This window comes from Anoplolepis gracilipes, chromosome 14 (genome assembly GCF_047496725.1).
Source record: "Anoplolepis gracilipes chromosome 14, ASM4749672v1, whole genome shotgun sequence".
In the NCBI taxonomy this organism is placed as follows: domain Eukaryota; kingdom Metazoa; phylum Arthropoda; class Insecta; order Hymenoptera; family Formicidae; genus Anoplolepis; species Anoplolepis gracilipes.
This window is the reverse complement of record NC_132983.1, coordinates 291,122-303,484: the sequence shown is the minus strand read 5'-3', so window position 1 is coordinate 303,484 and position 12,363 is coordinate 291,122. Positions and strand designations below refer to the sequence as shown.

Genomic DNA, 12,363 nt, shown 5'->3' with positions numbered 1-12,363 from the left:
GGATTTTAATAAACTGTAATAAACAAATATAATAATTAATCGAATTTATGATATATATATATATGTGTGTGTGTATATGGTATATAAATGTTAAAATACGTGATTAATAGTAGCTTCTTAATTAAACGCGTCGTAATACAATCATTCTTTATAATATCTGATTACAATTAGCCATTATCAGTCAGCGCGATTGATTAATCTTATTCGGTATCTCGAAAACGTATCCAGACTATTTGTCAAAAGGACTTATGTCGTACAATTTAGTTAAAGTATATTACCTAATTGTAAGAAGTAGAAAGCGACAAGTTTAAATTATTATCTTATTTTAGACATTTATAGCGATAATTATTTCTGTAATTTTTAAATTCGAGTATGCCACATTGCGCCTTTTTTATTTTGATAGATTTAAATATAATTTACATATCATTCTCTCTCGGATCTAAATCGCGAAATAAAAATCTACAAGTTGTCGAGTCGAATTATTTTTATTTTGATATATTATTGTATTAATTTTTATTGTAATTTATAATTATTTATTTTCAATGTCAACTTGTATGTTTTAATATTTAATGTAACTTGTGTATAATATAGTATCGTGATAAGCAGTGCACAAAATAACGAATTATTTAATCAACAATTGATATACTATTATCTCTTTTCGTTACTTGTAATAAAATAGTCATCGTTGCAATATCTTTATTTGCTTATCGCATTATTTAATTAATCACGTGAATTATAATCGCTAATTAAAATAATTGTAAGGAACCATTGCGTTTTGTAAAATAATGTAACGCACATAACGCAATCATGCTTACGTGTTTTCCAATAAATCTATAGTTTTGATTTTCCGGAATATAATAATAAAGTAACATATAATATAAAATTTCTGCACATATGTACAATAAAATATGCATCTGATTAATGTCGCGATGATTGCCGTACAAAATGTCGCGCGATCATTAAATCTGATTACTTAGTACGTAATTATAGTTAATCGTTTTCGCGAATGAGGGTGTCATGAAAAAACAACAAGAAAGAATAAACAAGAGAAGAGAATCCATGAGGGTCCGGGAAAGTATCGAGCTATGATGGAACAACCAGGGTAAGTATAATTTATATAACTTTTTTCTTATCGATTATCGATTATAAAATTAATTCCTTGTTTATCTTTACGGTAATAATTGTTATATTAATGTGTAATGCATATAAAATACACTAGAGAGTTTTTTTATTTAAAAATACATAAAGTATTAGTATAATAATAATTTATATATATTTGTATATACAGATTTGTTTAAAAAATATTTTTTAAATAATTTTATATAATTTATAATAATTTAGATTATTAACATAAGAAATAATACTTTTATATTATTACTAATTTTTTTAAAGATCTTTATATCTAAAAATAATTTTTTTGTTGCTGAATATTATATAATAATTTTATTAAATGTCTGTTGAACAGGCAAAAAAGAAATTCAATTACACGCAATGATTACTTTTTAAAATATGAATTATTTTGAACACTAATTTATAATTTCGATATATTTATATTTTTTACAGATCAACGGCGAATATAATTCCGCTGTTATACGTTGTTTCGGTGAGTAAAATAAAATTATTTTCACTCTGAAGATCTTCCACAATAGAGAAAAAATAAAAAGTAATTTTGTGAAGAGTCAAGGCTTGCAAAAATTGTGTTTATCGCAAAAAAAACTTTATTGTACAGATAAATCTTTCTCGATCGTTAATAATTTAATTTTTTTAACTCTCATACACATATACACGAGAGTATGTTTATATGTGACCACACTATTCAATCGTATATCTGCCTGTGGTTTATAAATCCGCAAGATTATTACACAGATAGATACATGATTTCTTTCACAAAGCAATGCAATCCGCCACTAGTAGGGAATATACATATATAAACAAAGAACAAATTGACGAGCAATTGGAAGCTTGTAAATTCAAATGGTCAATAAATAAAATAGTGACCGATAATTTTACGGTTTATCGCATACGATGTGATATATGCAAATAACATTTCACAGTAAATCCCAATATAATTAGAACAAAGAGACATTAACAAATGGAAAATAATATATATATTTCAAATTTAAAGCAGTATGCAACATAAAATTAATTTTCGGAATACACATGGCATATTTTAGATCACAGAATATATTTTATATGCTATACATACATGCGTGCGTGCGTGCGTGCGTGCGTGCGTGCGTGTATGTGTGTGTGTGTGGATACTAAATTGAAATATTTATCGATATTTTTAACTATTTGTTATTTTTTAATGTATATATTATTATACTTAAAAAAATATATTTCTCTCTAATAGTTTAAATATTTTTTGAACAATATTATAGAAAAATCTTATTGTTAATATTTTTAATTTGTGAACGATTATAAAATTTATTATATTTGTAATGATAGAAAATGGAATAATTAATTCCACAATTACATATTAAATCATTTAAATTCTTGTATATAATGTATAAATAATTATGCATAAATATTTTAACGTAAAAGAATCCATCTCTCTTGTAGCTGTCAAGCTTCTTAAAACATGTTGATTACGTAGCGACGAAGCAGTAATTTATTATGCCTACTTAGTTACTGCTTTTTTTAAGCTACTTAATTAATGAGAAGGTAATAAAAACGGTGACAATCAAGCGTATAACGAAAGAAAGCAAAGGGATTCGTTTGAATACGCCTGATTCTACTTATTTTTTTCAGTTTGTGAAAAAAGTATCCGCAATCTATTTTTCAGCCAGCTTTTAATTCTGCTTATATCAAATGTCTTTCAATTAGTTTGCAAAACGATTCTCGCGTTATAATTTCACGTTATAATCAAATTAATTCTCGTTTAGATTTCTGATAAAACTTTTTATTAATTTTAAAAATGTTTAGTAAAAAGGAAATAAATATTGAAATATTTCTTGAAAACTTTTGATTTACAATTGCAATTTACAATTTTTTTATATTCATGCTACTATTAATTTACTATTAATAAAATATTGTTAAAAACTTTTAATGCATTTATTAGAAAAAAATTTATACTGTCACAAAAATGTAAGAGATTTAAAAATATTTATTTGGAACACCGTATACCGCTATGATACAGTATACACTACGGCTAAGCGACAAAATTTTCAACCGAACATGTTGGTAACAAGGCTGTAACTAAAGAAAACCGACTATTTAAACTTTCTAAACTGTAATTTATTCGGAGAATAGATCGCTACATTCGCACATCTGGGAATTCTCGCGCTCGAGACTTGATTAAAATGATATTCGCGTCCAGAATAATGCGAAAGCCGTTCGAATGTGTGTTCCGCGGGACTTTCGTCGCTTGGAAACAAGTTGGAAAAGCTAGCCGTTGTGTTGTAGTCTCTCGTGTATTATCCTGCCAGAGGGAATAAAATCAGCAGCGGCGAGAAATACTTTCTCTCTCACTGTTATACACGGTAATAATCAGAAATAATCCATTCTCAGTCGTTGGGTATTCGATTTCACGCTCATCTACGATTCTAGACACCGGGTTACTGCGTCCGTTTGGCATCCCTAGGTTCGTAGCTTTCTACAAACGGACCCTATCTATGGGCCTTCGATATTTTATACCAAGCCTTTCGGTACGTCGTTTGTAGTCTCGTAGAAAAATGATTCAGCAAAAAAATTGGACTCTCATTCTCACGTGTGAATAATATCGTCGTACTATATAAACGTATAGTTATATTGTTTAAATATATATATCTTGTGTAAAATGTCTCTCGCCTATATTTATTTTATGTATATATAATATTTAAAAAGCAAAAAAATATATTTTATGTATATATAATATTTAAAAAGCAAAAAAATGTGCGTATAAAAGCTTAAATTTTCAGAAAATATCTGCAACTAATTCTTATTCTAAATTACACATTATTTTTAAATTACATAAGCATGAGTACATTTTTAAGTTAAATAAACACGAGTATGAACATTTAATTTAAAATAGAAGCTAATCTTTTGTTATTTATTTAAGTACCTATTAAAATAGTATAAATTACATATTTATAATATTACAAAAATATTTACTCTAATGCTTATATTTTAATTAATGTTTAATTAATTTTATATTGGAAACATTAGTGAGATTTAATTTATATTGTAACTAATATAGTTCTTCTTATTTTCTCAACATTATAACAATGCAATTGTATTGCAACATTTTCTCTTAGAAATGAAAAATCAAACATCTATCATTAATCTGATTATAATGTGAAAGGCTCTGTATTATTAAAATTAAATTTCACCGATAAATATGGTTTTAATCTAAAATTCGCGTTACGGGAATTTGGTGACCTATATTATTAATATCGGTCATAAAGTTAGCCTATCAAAGAACCAATCATATCACATGTAATATGTTTGGAAGAGTAATCAAGGTGTATAATAATCGTTGTTAACAATAACATTTCTCTGTGTCAAATATATTACACCATTTGCGTGTTTCGATCTCTCATCTAGCACAGAAAAGAAAAGTTATTTTTCTTATTATTACATCTGATTATCATTCGAGAACATGGAGATTCATTGGCTAATTCTTTTCTCTCTGTTAGCTCTCAGTCTCTCTGTGTCATTTATTTTCCGTCAGTAAAAAAAACCTCCATTATTAACGTCTATCATTAGAATACCGTCTCAAGGTAGCTTTATCTGGAATCAACTTATTCGATCATTTTTTTTTCAGACTCAGGGACTGTCACAGAAACCCGAAAAATTTTTATTATTACTTTTATTACAGAAAAAACGCATTAAAAGCTAATTAATATCTCATAAAAAATAATATGTCGATTACGTTTTGACAACGATAAAATGCATTTTTAAATAGATTGCATAATACTTACATGTTATATTACAAACTGTAATAAAAATGTTGTTTTTATTATTGATACAGGTACATACAAGTCACGTTAAATTAAAATTATTAAAACGATACATTAAAATTAACTATTCCTTAAGTAACACAATTTATTTTTTCGCAAAAATGAAAAGCATATATATCTTAATATTTTTAAAATTGCCAACTATACTAATATACTTGACTATTTGACAATCGTGTCAGTAGCATAGACGTATAATATTATACGTTTATAGTTAGTAGAAAATGTGTATAAATTCTAGCTAGAAGACAGCCTTATATTTTAATTTAAAAAATTTAATTTAACATTTTTCATCGTGATAAAATTTAATTGTTAAGTTTGGAAAATATTTTTCTCCTCTTATTTAGCTGCTATCATATCTTTACACATACACATCATATCTTTACATATACACGTGTGTGTGTGTGTGTAATTCTTCAATCTTTTTCTTCACAAAAATATTTCAATACAATGTATTTTAAACGTATCTAATCAGTTTTTTATTTAATTAGCTTTTCTCATCTTTCTCTCAACCGATTACATAGTTGCCGAAATATTTAAAACACGCCATGACTTGTGTGATATACATTTGCTGCGTTATATTTGTCATTTATCTCTTGGCCATAAATTCGGATAAAGAACGCACACTTGTAAGCCACATAAATGCGAGGTCTGCTTATCACGCGACGCAATAATCAGATCCACGTTGTAGATTTGAGGAGGCACACACATTCCCGAGCTACCTCGTATATTACTCCCAAACGGTAGGGTCGTTGGAGAAAAGCGATTTAACTCGCGCGAACGCGTGCCTTGCTCCGGGCCAATGTCTGCTGAAACATTCATGACATTCGTTGCGAGACAGACCGTAAGATACGTTGCATACGAAGCCGATGATAAGATGCTGTCTTTTTTTGTCCCTCATACTGTCGCGAAAACGCGGGAGATCGTGAGAAAAATTCTCTCCAAATTCAGCGAATAAAAAAAGAAATGTAGCGAGTCCGAAGGATAGCTGAGATATCTGCGACTGGGTGAACTGTGTCACGTGTCACTGACGTGTTCTGCTGACCACGCGACTCCTTCTTCAGGATCTCTCATATGGATTGCGCAGCTTGAATATAGGATATTCTACCTAACCTTCTCAGTTACTCTCTCTAACAAATTTTTATTTTCTTTTATTATTTCCTCTTTCCAAAATATTTTCCTATTCCGATATTTTACGTAAAATGTATGTACATATTAAAATTAAAAAGTGAAAAAAACAGACGGAAAAAGATATTAAATTTCATTTTATTAAAAAACAAGAGATTACGAAGAAGAAAGAAAATTTTTTAAATAGAGAGCATAAAAGTGTTCTGATGAGATTAAAATATTGTATATAGGTATATAGATGTATACAATGATAAAACATAAAATACAGTCACTAATATATATACATGCTGAAAATTGAAAATATAAATTATATAATTGTAAAGATAATATATTATATTGTAACGACTGCGTAATTCTTACATTTTCTTTATATTTGTCAATATTTATTTTTTCGATGTTTTATATCTAAATCATTTAAATGACTCGAGGACGATTCTATTAAAGTAGCAATGTCTCGGAGTTCTTAATATAAATGTATACCAAAGTACCCTCATAAATAATAAGGAGTTTAAACGGAGAAGATGACTTTGTTTTTGAGAACATGGCAAAAGTATGGAAACGATATTGCTCTGTGCCATTTCTTTCCGTATGGATACAAAATTATCAAGACTATTAGCACAAAAATTATTTTAATGATTATTTCAAAAGAGCCAAATTCATTTTTCATTTCTTTTTGAATAGGTACAAATAAATAAATCATTAAGTAAACAAATATCTATTTATTAATAAGACAAAAATACCAAAATATATACATAAAAAAAAAAAAAAAATGTTTCGCAATATTCAAGAGTTTTTCCACAGTCTATATTGATCGTCAAGTACACACACACACACACACACACACACACACACACACACACACACACACACAATATACATATATATTATGTTGCGTGATATCTTTCGCACAAAATTATACATATCACATAGTTTGCACCTCTCACAGTATGAAATGTACAGTTATATCTGCTACGAAAGAGAGAAATCCATTTTTTGAATGAAATTGTGTTACTGTAACTATATGTATGTACTGTATATACTGCCAATATCGTGCCAAAGATAGAAATTGATAATCCATTGAACAAGAGACACTTATTGGACAAGTAGGTATCGCAGATGTTGGTCGGAGACACGCGCATGATTCAGTATCTTCTTTCCGGGTATTGCTAAGAAATTAATACCGGAATTGTCTTTCGTTTATTTTTTTCAGTGACAACATCCGTTAGATACATCATTCATGTATAAACTTTACTTATTAATCAATGATTATAATTATTAATTCGATTATTATTCACACACCTTGTTTATTGTGTGTATGTGTGTGTACATGTACATATACTTGTGTATTATATACATAGCGTGTACAGATGCTATTACGCAGATGATAATGAAAACGCAAATGTCGAAGTTAAGTTACGTTTCCGAGAAAAGACAGTGTTACTTTTTTCTCTACATTATACTTTTCTAAAACTTTTTTCATTTGCGATTCTCTTTTTCTTCTTTTCTCCGAGACCCTTATCTTGACAATAAAGTATCAGTAGATAAAGTGAAAGATTTTATATAAATTATTAAAATAATTTTAATTACTTATATTAACAAAAACGTTTTTTCCCAGGGTTTAATCTATTTCTCGAAAATTTAGAATCCGTTTTTTTTTTTTTTTAGTAACAATTCTCATGACCGATTACTTGATTATTCTTAATTTTTACAAGACAAAACAGATTGAAATCAAGGAGACTTTGTTGAGGATTTTTAAAAAGATGGGAAATAGGGAGATAAGTTGTTATAGATTAAATAATTACAGTATACACTCACGTATATACTCGGAATTGAACAATAGCGGGATTTAAATTATCCTCATATTGTCTCTATAAATGTTTTCTGTTTCATCGATTTTACGATAGAACTATGCAAATTTGTCCGATTGCTCTGGCGAAATTTCACCCGAGGACTCACTCCATAGCAAATGTAAAATGGGAAACGATTTCCAATTAATGTCACGTACACGAGTAGTCGATGCAGTTGAAACGTTATGAAGAAAAGGCGACGTAATTTTAATGAGTCCCTTACTAAAATTAAATTTGTCTCTTTGATTGAAATTAAGGAATAATTTAATATAATAAAAATATATTTTAGAGTCATTTAGTATTCAAAAATGTATAAAAACGTATCAATTTCTTCAACGCTATCGGCATTTTTATTACTTATTGATCTCTGCATGACAGTTAAAGCATCGTCTTGTTACTTGAGTGCAAACTTATTTTATTTTATTTTTATTAGCGCAATTTTATCTTATTAATTTTATCTCTACTTTGAAATTTGAATGGCCAGAATGTTTAAAGCCGAAAATAAATGGCGCAACAAATTCAAAGAAAGCCGAACGGTATAGCTTTCAAATTCAAAACTGTGCCTTGTTCTTTGAATTTGTTGTATTACATGTAGTATACACATTTTTTTGACTTAAGTTTAATAGATATGAGAGAGAGAGAGAATACAATTTAATTTAAAATAAAATTTCCCTCGCCAATAATCTCTCAAAATAGTCTAAAAAGTTCGTTTGTTTGTTTCACTCCTTCAATTCTAAATATTGTATAAAAAATAAAATGCCGACGAAAGGCAAATGTTATCATAGTTATCGTAAAACTTTATTGTCCTAAAAGGTTGCTTTTTTCAATTTTCTAAATTTAGACTGTTTCATATTTCACATTTAATATTCGTGATTTCTTCGTTTCACAAATTGGATGGGTGATGTCTTTCTCTTTGTTTTTATATAAATTCTTCTATTGTTATATATATATATATATATATATATATATATATATAAATTTTCTACATATCGATTTATCGATGACTCGTGAATAAATTTATAACTTACCGGTAATGTCAGAATGTAAATAACTAGTAATCTCCATAAGTCATCAAACGAGTATTTTTATTAATTTGCATTTTAATCATAAAACTTAAAAATACAAAAGAAAAAGAATCAAGAGAAGACAGAAGAAAAAATACTGCAAATAGCTCTATTAAAAAAAAAAAACAAGTCCATCAAAAATATCAAATATAATCTGTATGTACATGTATACATAATAATAATACAATGTACATAATAACAAGAATTCTAAAGATTGAAATAAAATTAATTAAAGTAAAATTTTAAATTGAATCAAGATGGAAAAACATATGCTTGATTAATTTAAAAGTTATACGACATATTTCAATTTCACCGTATTAAGTTGGTAAATGTGATAAGTAAATAAATAACTGCTACAAGTTGTAACAAAATACTTTTAGTAAATTTTTATTGAGAAAAGATCGAAACTCTAAATTTAACAGTAAAATATACAGAAAAAAAAGACTGATGAAAAAAAAAACAGTAAAGTAGAAAAAAGGCGACACTGCAACTAGACTTCATAAGATATAAATGTGTAATTTTACGCAGATAAAAACAGATGGATAAATATTGGAAAATATATATTTCAAGAAGAGATGCAGTCTGCATCAAAACTTTTTACTCTATTTATATATACGCAAACTTGTGCAAATGCGCTTGCCAATTAATCGCAAACTTTGCAAACAGCTATTAAAATTATTTATAATGGCAGTATGCATATATATAGATAAAGAACTTAGGCCAAATCTATCTATCAATCTTATCAATCTTTTTTTTAACTAAAGTCTCTTTTTTCTTCTCTTAAATTTCTCTGTCTCTCTTTTATTTATTTCTTTTTTTCTTTTCTTTCTTATTCTTTATGTAGAAGGTAAACAAAGTAAGAAAGTGATCGAGTGATCGATTGGAAGGACGTAATGATGAGGTGATGTGGAAGATAAAAAGTTAAACTGCGAGAGAAAGTTTATTAATATCACCAGATAAAAAACTCGAAAGCATTAAAAGAGTGAATAAAGCGACAGATACAACTTTCAATTTAATTATTATTTTACGAGACATCAAATCACGAATTGTCTTTTTTTTATGACGGTTGGGTAGCACAAGAACCTGTATTAAAAACAAAGATTGATTATCTTATTATCATAGCGTGTGCATAAATTTTAAAATACAATATTTGTTCTTTTATCTCTTTGTTAGAACTTTTTAATATGCAATACTAAATATCTTAATCTCGATTTAATACGTCGACAAAGATAATTATTTCGTAACTTTACCTGTTTGTACAGTAAATTTATTCTAATGATAGTTAAATAGATTCTCTCAAAAAGGTATAAGTAGGATATTTTAGATTAAGAACTTATCTCACACATTAACTTGATTAATGTTAGTGTCGCTACAAAATTACATCACTCAAGATTGTCATTTCATTGTCTTCGCTTCTTAAGACGTTTGTGTGCGACGAGTATAAATCCTCTAATTCTAAGGAAATCACGATATCTGTGTAGATGTATAACGGCATGAAAGCAATTGACTAGCTGCTATAGAGGGAACTTACTAAGGGGATAGCAATTTATTAAATTTGCATAAAGCTTAACATTTGGTTAGCTATTCAAGCTTATCAGTTTGATTCTCGCGTCGTAGATCCTTCTCGTTTTTTCACAAGTGCACTATTAAATTTTAACAAATCTTTTACAAATGTAGAACAATAAATCATAATTATGCAAATGATAAATTATTCAATCTCCGATTGAAAGTGCAATTATCTACACGGAGAAAATTTTATATTAAAAATTACTATGGTACGTAGTAACTGTGGACCATTAGGAACATTCCAAGTTTTACATAGCATTTTAACTTTTCACACGACAATTTTTCTCCTATAAATTGCTGTTTGAAAAATTTGTCATTATTTAATGTTTATTATCGCGTAATTTTTATTTATTGTCTCCAATAGATGATGTAAAAATATATAAGTAAAGGTTTTTTTATAATAGAGAGAATTTATTAGATACGATTGTGTATTCTTCTCCGCAGTATATTAAACTATATATATCATTTAAGTTAAAATTAAATAAAGTACTTGATCATTAAAATGATGAGAAAATAAATTATTTATTTAACGAAATGTAATTCTAATTAATTCTGACTTTGATTCTTTATAATCAAATATATTAAAAAGCACTTTTCATAAATTAATTATTTTTAATTGTAACTCTTATATGTACATGAAAAGCGGCGAGCTTATTTTTCTTCAATAAATGTTAGAATGACTTCGATGAAAATAAAAAATGTGAAGCTTATTACGGTAAAATCAAAAGTGTTAACGCCTAATCATCACGTAATTGATGAATCACAACGCATTTATCATTATTGGATTGCAATCTAATGCGCGATGCAATCCAATAATGACAAATGCAATTGGAAAAACGAATTTTCCAAAAATAGCAATTAAAATGCAACACTCGTTTCAATCTGACGCAAAATTTCTTCCGTTCTTTTTTCGGTGGTGTAGGCATCAAATTTTTTAAATATCGCTGTTGACAGCCGATTAACACCTTGATATGAATGTATACTTGTATATTTTCTATTCGAATTTGTTATTAATAAAGCAAAAAGAAAAAAATAATAAGAGATTTTAACTCATAAAACAACATATATATTATAATAACAATACACACAAATTATTAATCCTTCATTAATTTGCATGTGAAATACTAAATAGTAAATGTTCAAATAAGTTTCAGATGACGAGCAATCGCTTCCTTTTCCTCAGCATAGAATAAATCAATTTTTACTTTAAAAAGAATATAATAGAGATAAAAGAGACAATATTAATCATTATTATTTAATAATTTTACAATTATATAATAATTTACATATTATATAATGATATAACAATTTTAATTTAGAGAAATTATTTTCAGTTTAAATTTTATACGTATAAATAATCTAAGAGGCTCATAAATGACAATTGATTGTCGATGGAAGAATGCAGCCAATTAACCAATTGGCAATCACCAATTAACATCGTCGCTTTTTCGTTATTAGTTTCTTATTGGCATTTAAGTTGGAACAAATCGAGTTAACGAAACGCGATCATTGTCGGTAGTTGAGTGTCGGAGCATCCGGGAATTGTGTGAGAAATGTCGTATTTAAGAGAGAACTCTGTATTCTCCAGTGTCTATCCGGGATTCGGTTAATGATATTCTATCAAATGAAGGACCGAACTGTCGTAATTTCCGATAGACAATATCCAGAGAAGAGAGAGCGGATTCGTCTGAACGCGGATGGGGCTGGTAGATATCGTGTTCGGATAAAAGAGAAGGAGACTGAGATAAGTCTTAGATTAAGAGAATACGGAAAAATATAGCAAATCAATTTTACATAATAAGTGTATTGCCATTTAACAAA

General features: G+C 27.8%; 1 protein-coding gene across 3 annotated transcripts in view; it reads right to left on the bottom strand.

The window, feature by feature from the left end:
- Positions 1-12,363, bottom strand: part of LOC140672901 (sodium-independent sulfate anion transporter) — a 69,823-nt gene that overhangs the window by 33,722 nt on the left and 23,738 nt on the right. The window lies entirely within an intron of this gene.